The sequence below is a fragment of the Brassica napus genome, chromosome C9 (genome assembly GCF_020379485.1).
Source record: "Brassica napus cultivar Da-Ae chromosome C9, Da-Ae, whole genome shotgun sequence".
Taxonomy (NCBI): domain Eukaryota; kingdom Viridiplantae; phylum Streptophyta; class Magnoliopsida; order Brassicales; family Brassicaceae; genus Brassica; species Brassica napus.
Window position 1 is genome coordinate 23,243,810 of NC_063452.1, and position 10,816 is coordinate 23,254,625.

General features: G+C 33.3%; 1 long non-coding RNA gene across 2 annotated transcripts; it reads left to right on the forward strand.

Moving 5' to 3' along the window:
- The first annotated feature begins 8,031 nt into the window (after positions 1-8,031).
- On the forward strand, positions 8,032-9,805 carry LOC106416698. Of its 2 annotated transcripts, none has more exons than XR_001283263.3 (7): positions 8,032-8,225; positions 8,328-8,432; positions 8,504-8,613; positions 8,869-9,033; positions 9,202-9,294; positions 9,386-9,499; positions 9,586-9,805. It is a non-coding gene; the product is annotated as an uncharacterized LOC106416698 (long non-coding RNA). The 2 variants fall into 2 exon arrangements; XR_001283264.3 differs by having other exon boundaries at positions 8,350-8,432.
- The last annotated feature ends 1,011 nt before the right edge of the window (positions 9,806-10,816 follow it).

Consider the following 10,816-nt stretch of genomic DNA (forward strand, 5'->3'; position numbering starts at 1 on the left):
TACTCTATTATAGAATGAAATATAGAAGAATGTCATATTTTACTTTACATTTAGAGTAAAAAAGTGACATTCCTCTATATTTAAAGTGAAAAAATAACTCTGTTATAGAGTAATACCATTAGAGCAAAAATTACACTATAATAGAATTATTCTATTTTGCTATAAATTATAGAAAAAAAAATAGAGTCCCATTCGAGATGGTCTAAACTTGCATCTTTTGTCAATATGTCATTTATTCAGTTATGCAATCACAATTAGAAAACTAATTACTGTGTACAAATAGGGCTCATAATTTTTATCCAAAAACGAATCCTAAACCAGATCTGACTCAAAATGGACATTCTGAGCGGTTTCGAAGATAGCCTATTTAACTGTTGGATATCATTATGAATATTTGTGGATATTGGTTTGATTTTCAGTTCCTACTCGAAACTGTTAGGATATTTGTTTAAATCAAAACTCAGATTTGAAAACACAAAATTTACTTTCTAAAGTTAAACTCAGGTTGAGAAGGCAAAATAACAAATCCATAACTATTGGGCTACTTCAGTTTTGTTACAATACTTTCATATTATAAAATATATACCATTTCAGTTCTTTTTAAGATAAAAATAAATAAGTAAAATATAATAATTCAGGTTTGAAATTGTATATCCAAATCAATACATAACTGGTTAGAATCAACACAGATTCGAACAGACACGGATTCAAATCAAAAACACTATCAAATTTTATATGGATATAATTTTTCTATATACTCTTTATGTTCTTAAATGTAAGATGTTTCAAAGAATTTTGATGTTCCAATATATAAGATGTTTTTAACTTTCTAAGTAACTTTTACTTTATTAAAAACCGTATAACTAATCATATTTAATCGTTTATTTTGCAATTAGTTGAATACAATTGTTTAATAGTTTTAGTGATACTTTCTAAACAAAAAATCATATTTTTAATATAGATTTTTTTTCTAAACATCTTAAATTTAGGAACGGAAAGAGTGTGATTTACTCGAAGTTGAAATCGAATGGATCTCATCCAGAACCACTACGGATATCTAAATCTCATCCCTATTTAGAAGAGATGGATACAAACTTCTACAAAGATTAAAAATGTCAATAAACTTTCGAGACTCAATTTTTAAAAAAATTGATAAGACTTTAACAAACAAAGGGATTTGTTCACATTTGAAAATGGTAAAACAAATGGATCATCAGAGCATCTTTATCGCTCTAAGAAAAGAGTTGTTTATGGTCTGGAGCCCCACCAAAAACACAAGCATCATCTTTTCTGTATGCAAAATAAGCACCGAGCTTTCTTTGTTGCTTGTAATATTCGCGGACTCCACTAACACATGACGGTCCGCGATTGATGCATTTCTTTTTTTATTCAGATAAAAAAAAAAATTTAAGCAACTTTTCATGGTTGGTGGTTGCTGGGATAACGATGCTTTTAAGTCGGTAAACATGAGACTGCTTTTGTCTTAAATCAAGGAAAGTGGAAGACCAACTCATACCTGCATAAATAAAATAAAATGATAATTATATAATTATATAGTCCTTTCCACGTCTCTACCCATATGCTAATAACTTAAAGTTAAACTAATTATGCGTATAACTTAAATATTATTATTTTTTTCAAAAAAAACTTAAAATTATGTTTTACAATAAAGTTGTACCTATATACAATTATGCCTAATCGTAAATCCCTTGAAATAATTTATCTAGTTATAAATATTGCTTACTTATGCCTAATCGTAAATCCCTTGAAATAATTTTAGTTATAAATATTGCTTACGAATGGATTCGTTTAGTGCTCGTTAGATGTGTGGTCAGTTCAATCAAACTTTTGTTAATTGTAATAGAGGTTTTATGATTTTGATTTCTATGACTATGGCTTCAAGGTGGGTTCTTGAAAATGTCCGAGTCTTTGAATTCAGCCATGTTTACAGATTGACGAAGGAATAAGAAGACCAAAAGCGTTTGTTTTGTTTTATTTTTATACAGTATGTTTTTTTTTTAAATCGGGCCTGGTTTAATTTTGAATTTGGTTTAGTTTTAGTTTATTACTAAAATTTTGATAGTTTTGGTTCATTATTAAAAATTCTAAACCGAGTAATTTAATTTTATGGAGCTAGAGATTTTGAACTTTTAATCTATAGAGATAAGTGTTAAGCTTAAGTTTTCATGGGGAACTAGGTCTCGAACTTCTATTTCGGGAACATTTGGAATAGTCATAGTTTAGAAAACATACCCATACGATACTTCAGGGAAATAGCTCGTCTTCTCTATAAAAAAGCTGAAACTTCATTTCTTTATCATAATTTCGAACCTATAAACCGTATTTTTTTCAATAATGACAACGTGGAACATAATTGGGACAAAACAAAAGACCAGAAAATATTAAATATAAACATAAAAGAATGCTACGATATGGAACACTATAAATTAGAGGGTCCATGAGGATGTGATAACGCACCGCCTAAACAATGATGCAAAGACATGAAGGAACGGTTCAATCAAAACATTAGTAATTAAATCGTATAAAATTAATTAATTTAGGAAAATAAAATAAAAGAAGAGAATTGATCCAACACTTTGATATATTCCAAGCTTGGTGAGACAGCTTTCTTTATGAGTTGCATCAATAGACTTTTAAATTTCACGTGACAATAATTCAATCAAACTGTTTATGTGAAAACAAACAATATGCAATATAACATGGCATCTAAGTGGTTCATATATATCTTTGAAAAAGAAACAAGTACATAAGGTATGCCCACATACGTAAAATTGAAGATAGACGCATGGCTTATTCGTCCATAGTTACGAACAGAATAGTAACATAATAATTCTTACATGATTTGAACCAGTTGATAAGCTTGTAAGCTTTATGATTGAGTATATGATAATATCAATCAAACAGTGGTAGTCTGATGGCAAAAAAAATCTGAAACAAGACATAAATTTGTCAATTTTGAGGTCGAATTATACCATGAACTAAATTATCATTTGCGTTATGTGAAATAAGACCATGGTCTATGCTCTATTCAGAAAATACAAGATTAGACTACTTGTTGGTTTAAACCTTTTGCGGAATAGTTTGGACTTTGGAGCGTAGACATCCACAATTACAAAGAAAAAGAATACATCCCCTGTATATAAATGTATGATATTAAAGATTTTTTACATACATTAAAAACATTAAAAACAATAAATATATTTTTTTATTATTACTTTTTGTTTTATCAATAAAGATTCATCATTCATAATTTTACTTTTTAATTTACATATTAGTTTTAAAAACAATATATTAAGTATATCCTCAAACATCAGTCTTTTGTATACAAAATAAAAGTTTAAAACATCATATCTTTGTTACTTTGTATACGGAAGGAGTATACGATAATATCAGCCGCTGGGGAGATGATGTTGCCGTCTCAATCTAAAAGTTGGGGAAAACCAAATGGTGACATGTGCCAAAGCTGGTGTTCGAGACCGATAGTTTTTTTAGTGCAGCCCAAATGGAACCCAATCAGTTGCGTTAGGTCACAAATGGCCCATAATTAACAAAATTAGTCCAGTGCCATAGTTTCATATGTCTCAATGACTCATTGTGTTTTGGTTTATTATATATCTACCCCATATTTTTTTTTTTGTCATCTGATGGATTTATATTAGATTCAACCAAGCATTACACTGAGCCGACAAAGGTATGTAACCAAAGGTATGTAACCTTTCCGGAGCCATAAGCCGGTGAGGTAAAAAAACCTACCGGAGTCAAAGTTTGAGACAACAACTTAACCGAAACACTAAAATAAAGGAAACAAGGTGCTTAAAAGCCACATTAAAGAAACATGATAATCTGCAAGAGAGAAGGAGCTGAGCAGTGCCGGAAGAAGATATAAGCGAGAAAGTGATGCCAATCTCTATTATTAGAGTTGGAAGATGATCTCCAAGAACGGTTTCCCTCTGGAAACCTAACAAACCACAACACACAAGCTGCTTCTTCAACAAGAAGCCACCAGAGAACAAATCTACATCTCGAGCAGCCAAAGAAGACGATGGTTGGCAATTAACTACTCCAAGACAACACGCAATTGAGCCACAGCTCCAAAGCCCCTTACAACCTAATTCAGAAAACCCGTTGGTTTCAAAACAAGGGACAGCACATCTACGCAACACAGAAGCTTCACCCACTGAAGATATATAAACCAAGCACTGAGATCGAACGACGAGGCCATACGCATACGAACGCCTCAAGAAACAACCAACCCACAATCCAAAGCAGTATAAAACACTACTCTAGAACATGAAGGAAGCCATCTTTAAACAGCCGAAAGACCCATCAAACTCTAACGAGCTGAAGAAACCTTGTTCACCTTTTTTAACCGCAAATTCAACATCTTTAACATAATCCGCTACACTCCCTCGAATTGCCTCCACAGAGCAGCCTCAGGATGAAGCTACACAAGATCACACCGGAACCGGCTACCTTGATGTAGAACCAAACTCATATCGGCAGGTGTTGGATGAAGACCACAGAACAGAGAACACAGACTAAACAACTACCCGAGACTGAGACCAAACGACATACCAAAACATAGACATGAGAAGAGATAAGCTTGACAATTTTCCAAGAACTAGCTGAGTCTTCTGCCTATCCAGATCCGATGGAAGAAGTACCACCCCACATCAGAGCCGGCATAACCTACACCGCGCACCAGAACAAGCTACGAATCTGATTAAACTACCCAAACCAGATACAAGGAGAAATCGAGGTCAGATCTAAACCCACAGATCTTCAAGGATATCAATAGCTTCAGCTCAGACTACAGACACAACAAAAAACATACACTAAAAGCCTTCTCACGGCACCGACGAAGCTCGCCGGCCACCGGAGAAGAAGAAAGCAAGGATCGTTTTTTTTTCTCTAGCGGCGCTTAGGGTTTTCTCTAGCGGCGGTTTTTTCTTCTGATCTACCCCATATCTAAACAACTACTTTTAGTTTTATAAACAACCAAATTGAAAATTTCACAAACAGAAAAAAGGTGAAAAGCTACAGAGTAATCTAGAGTTAACACAACTAAAGAGATTAACTAGACAAAACGCATTTCTTTTTCAAAACGCATTACTTTCTTTGACTGGTAACATTATATGAAATAGTGGATGAAATTAGTTGAACCTCAGCAGTTAATTATTTTACTGATTATGTTTTTATATATAATAATTGCATGTTTCAATATGCTTTTGAGGTTTCTACCGGCAAGAAAACATGAATTGTAGTATATAACTTTGAACCAGGCTGTCTTTTAGCATGTGTAAATGGAACTGTTCGAACAAGGTCTGAATCTAAGAGATTAGATTTTTTTTTAAAAAAATATCAATATCTACAATTTTAAAATTTTAAACAAATTTCTAATTTTTTTATGCTTATAACTTCAAAAATGTTAAACATATAAAGACCGGACGGTTAAATTTTAAAACTAATCATTACTTCGTTAATTATATCGGTAAATATTTTTTCAATATGGTAGAAAAATAATTTTGAGACAACACAAATTAGATGAATGTTATGTCGATGTTGAGCAGAAAAAAAAATATCTTGATAGCTTCTTTTTGCCGGCTGATAGCTAATTTAAATATGGTAATATCAATATATGTTCTCATCCCCTATATGTTAAAAAAAAAGTATTATAACATTTTAGTTAAGACACGTGTCATCAATAGAATGTTTATTAAAATTCTTAGAGAAGTATGTTGGGTCCACCAAACATATATTAAACTAACCATAAAATATAATTAACAATCTAAAATTAATATTTTTCTTTTTTCTTTAAATAAAAGCTACAAAATTACCAAAAATGAATACAATATATATTTGAAAATTATTGATTTTTATAATACAGATTTGACAACAATTTATATATCCTACATTATTTTTTTAATGTTATATTAGAAAAATAAATTAAACATTCATATTAACAATATAATTTAAATTTAAATTTTCTGTATATGTCATATTTTGAATTTTTAAAGCGACTATAAACTTCAAAAAAAAGTTAGAAGTCTCACAATGAAAATTTTGTGATAATTGGATAATTTTTTTTTTGTTATAATAAGATACAAATAATCATAAAACCATATGAAAAAATTACATTTAAATATTTAGATTATAAAAAATTTAAGCATATAATAAGACATAAAAATAATTTGTACATAAAATGGTCATTCCGCGTCAAACGCGGGTCTTAAACTAGTGTATTCATAAAATAAAAAACGAACATGAACATGTGTGATACATTTTCAAAACTACGACATGGGAGTAGAGTGGCTTTGAAGTCTAATTATTGTTTAGCCACAGCCCTGTTCGAAAGCAATACATTTCCAAAACAGATACACGCTATATGACATGAAGTACATAGCAAATGGTGCAAGGATAAAAACTCCAATAGCATAGCTGAAAAGAATTCAATATAAAAAAAAAACTTTAGCATAGCTGAAAAGAATTCAATATAAAAAAACGAACATGAACGCTGGAGGTCTCCTCGATTGAACCGGTAATACTGGAGAGGCTTGAGGAAACCCATGTCGAGCATATGGGTGAGTGGCCTGTGACATTATCCTTCTACTTGCACAACCTCCTAGCAAACCGCGAGAGCTGGGTCCAGATCTTTTTGATTTCCCGTGATGGCCTCTAGCTCTGTACGTTGTGTGAAGTGGGTGTTTGGCGCTCAGAGGGTGTTTGCACCGCTTAAGGGGTGCTTAGGTTCGGGTTATGAGGTTTCCTAGGAGGAGGGGAAGCGATATCAGTCTCCCGCAAGTTCTGAGAAGCAGCTTTAATGATTCCTGCAGCGGTTTTCTCCACTAAACCTTCCATCTCGCTTTGGAGGACCCTTTGTATTCTTTTCAGCTATGCTAAAGTTTTTTTTTTATATTGAATTCTTTTCAGCTATGCTATTGGAGCTTTTTCAGCTATGCTAAAGTTTTTGATATTCTTTGGCAGTTGGCGATTATGATTTTAGCCAATTGGCCTTCCACCTTTTACTCTTTGTTTTCGTATTTTTCTTTGCTCTATGTTTCTTAAATCAAAATGTTCGCTATTTTGAGTTGTGGATTTCAACGCAAAGTGTCACATCTGGAATTTCCGTTCTGTTGGAGTAGTAGCAAGATTTCCAATGAGACTAATGCTGGGAGAATTAGATCTCTAACCTTATTAACGAAATAGTTGTGCTCTGACGTAAACATGGAGGCGCATCTCTCCTTTCGATATGTTGGTGAGGTCTTTGGTGTGAAGATCTTCTACTAGAGCTATGTCGCTTATATTTGGAAACGATGGAAAAAGTTACCAGATCCGCAAGTCAGTTATCGGAGATTTTGAGGTTTATCCTCATTATCACAAGTTAGTCTGTTGACTGCTGGTGCATTTCAAAGATAACGATTTTCGAGATACATGTTTTTTCTATAGTGAATTTCAACTCTTGACAGATTGATCGTGGAGATGTGCATAGATTCTCGGATTTGTGTGATGGTAACGAATTAAAACAATAAAGGCGTTTAAGGTTTCGGGAGTCGGCTCTTCATTTGGAGTACCAACGCTTGTGGCTGGGAGACGCCTCTGATGGTGGTTCCTCTGAAGATACACCATTAATGAGTGATCGATCGGCTGGACTTAAACACCTCGACATAAGAGATGTCATGGATAATCAGATTTGCTAGCCATTGGTAGCTTGGTTTCTAGTCTTTTTCTCAGCCCTTGTTTTTTATGCTAGTTCTGTGTATTTGGATAGATTTACCTAATCTTTGTAACCTAGGTTTTATTGTTTCTCCGGCGTATCAGATGCGTACATTCGTTCTAACTCCATTCCCTCCCCTGAAATATTTAATTATTACTGATATCTTCTTTATATATAAAAGACTGTTTGCTTCTCTCACATGCCTCCACGTCGCGCGTTCTGGAGCCGCCACGTGTCCCCCTCCTGAAAAACTCACCGGTTTCGTACGAGTTTTTTTATTTTTGTTTTTGGCAAATTTGGGCTTCGGTCCGTTCGTGGCTTCCTGCGAATAACATCATAAAGCGTCACCCCCCTAAACCTAATTATCGCCTTCGTTCATCCGAGTCTGATCTCGGCGGCGAGAATGACGATCCATCGTTCTCCTTCTCCCTGTAACAGAACTTGACTTTAATGGCATCAATGCGTCCGTCGAGATCTCCGTTATAAATAGGTTAGTATTCACCCTTCTGGAGATCTTGCTCTTTTCATCTCTCTGTTGCTTATCCTTTATTCTTGATCTTCTACGATCATCTCTCTAAATGGCCATCTCTAGGTTTTTTTTTTCTGATTTGAAGACCAGGAAGTGTTCAAACGTTAAGCGGGATGGATATTGCGGCTTCATCTAATCTCTTTGCAACAGCTTCTTCCCCGTTTATCTGTAACATCCTCATCCTCAACATTATTAATACTATCCTCTTTCTTTTCGTGACAATAGTGTTTCTTTTTTAGCCGCAGCAAACAGGAATTGAGTTTTTATCCTCGCCAAATCATGCCCAGACAATCAGAGCTTCGGTTCGAACGATTCCAATTTTCACTGGAGACAAACCAACGAAACCCAGGTGCAAAGTCTGGGTCTTTTTATATTTATCAATATTAAATTCATTATATTTTGTGAAAGTCAATATCTTTTTCTTGGCTTCCATTGATGCTAAGAACATTAGTGTATGTATTTAAATGTTACTGGTCACTGTAAGTTTGGGAGCTGAGCTAGCTGTAGTTTAAAATCTACACTTGTGTATGCACGTCCTTTACATTACCTTTTGGTAAGAAAAATCTCAGAGTCTTCTTAGTTGGGTTGTGTTCTTGGTCTGCAGGGCATCAGCAATCGATGTCAAGGAGACAGTGAATGATGACATGTGTGTGCTTATCTCCAGCTTTAATTACCAATGCCTACACTTTGGTCTCTGTACAAAACGCAGATGCTTTAGACAAGAAACCATGAGTTTGCCGTAACTGCCAGGGCATTGGTACTGTTCTTTGTGAGTTACATTTTCTTAGCCTACTAAACTCTTATATATATATATATGATTACTCTGCGTAAGCTGACATCTTTCTATGTTCAAAGTCGTAACTATTCTCTGTTTCCGTTTGATATGCTTAAGCTTCAAGAGCTTAGCATTGATGCCCTTATGTGTTTATATGATTAGGTGATATGTGCGGGGGTACAAGAAAATGGAAAGCTCCCAACCGAAAACGAGCCAAAGATAGGTTTGAGTTTACAGAATGTCCGAACTGTTAAGGTTTGTCTCTCCCTCTTTCCCAACATTTATTTGTAATGTAGTTTGGTTTCGGTAACCCATGTTTTATTTGGTGGCTCCTGTTTGCAAACAGGTGGAGGATTTTCCCAGTCTGTTTAGGTACATGTTTACCAAACAACAAAGGACTCCTTAGAAGGTGGTGCTCGTACAATGTACAATGGTTGTCTTCTTCCCAATTCTTGAGCAGGTATATAGTACATGTCCTCATTTTTTCTCCACATAAAGATAATTGGTCTGTTTTGACTGGGAAAAATGTGTTACTTTTTCTCTCAGCACAATGGCAATAGTTATGATTATAGAAGAGGAAGAAAAGTAATACATTGTCGACGCATGGAAGCTATAGGAGAATGGGATGCTAGAACATGTTTTTGTAATGCTGCTAGAAATGTGTTGTTAATTCTTTACAAACCTAAGAGTTTTCTTCTTCCTTAGACAGTCTTGACGACTCAATTTCACATTCCCTACATCGATGACAACGATACAAACTTCAGTCCTCAGACATGAACCAGTCCCTGAGAAGAACCTCTTCCCTATGCATTTGAAAGAAAAAAATGTAACACCCCATCAGCCTTATATGTTGGATTGAGATATGACCGAAATTGATAGTGATCCGATATACTTATTTAAACTAAAATAACTTGACGCCTGATCCTTATAAGGGAAGGAAAAGACAAAAAAAAAAAAATAAATAAATAAGGAGGACAAGAGAAAAGAAGGGAATGAGGAGGAGAAAAAAACTAGACGACTGAAGGAGAGGAAGATGATGATAATGGCAGCGTTGATTTCTTTAGAAAGAGGAAGTTATAAATAATAATTTTTAGTCAAAAAAAGTTATAAAAAATTATGTATTGTCTTGACCAGAAAATAGGTACGTAGGCACACGTCTACACACAACACACAGTAAAACACACAGAGATGGTTTAAAAGTTAACTAATTCATTAAATAACTAATCGGTTAAGCAAATCAGGTCATTACAATTTTCTAAAACACAGAGAATGTTTCTGTTCAAAAGTTATTTCATTCATTAACAAAACTAATTGGTTAAGTAAATCAGGTTAGGTAAATTTTGGTGTTATATAATTAAAAAAAATTAAAGAATTTTTTACCTCAACATTCAAATTTTTTTATAATGATGAATCACATTATTTTATTATTTATTTCATATTCATATTTCATATTTTAAATTTAAATTTGCCTATTAACAATTTCCAGTTGATTATTTTAAAACAGCATTTTCATCAAAAATCCTAACAATTATTAAATCTAATTTTTTTTTATAATATTGCAAATGAGAATTTATTTTTTAAAGTAAATATAAATTCACTAACATTGTTAACTTCGTTTTCGTATATAATATTTACATATAAGATACTGTATAACGCAAATAAATGATTTTGTATAATAAAATTAATGTAAGGGTTATATAATATAAGTTAGTTAGTTATATATATAAATATTTTTTTTTGGTCAAGTTAGTCAGTTATATTTGTTTCAAAACTTCGA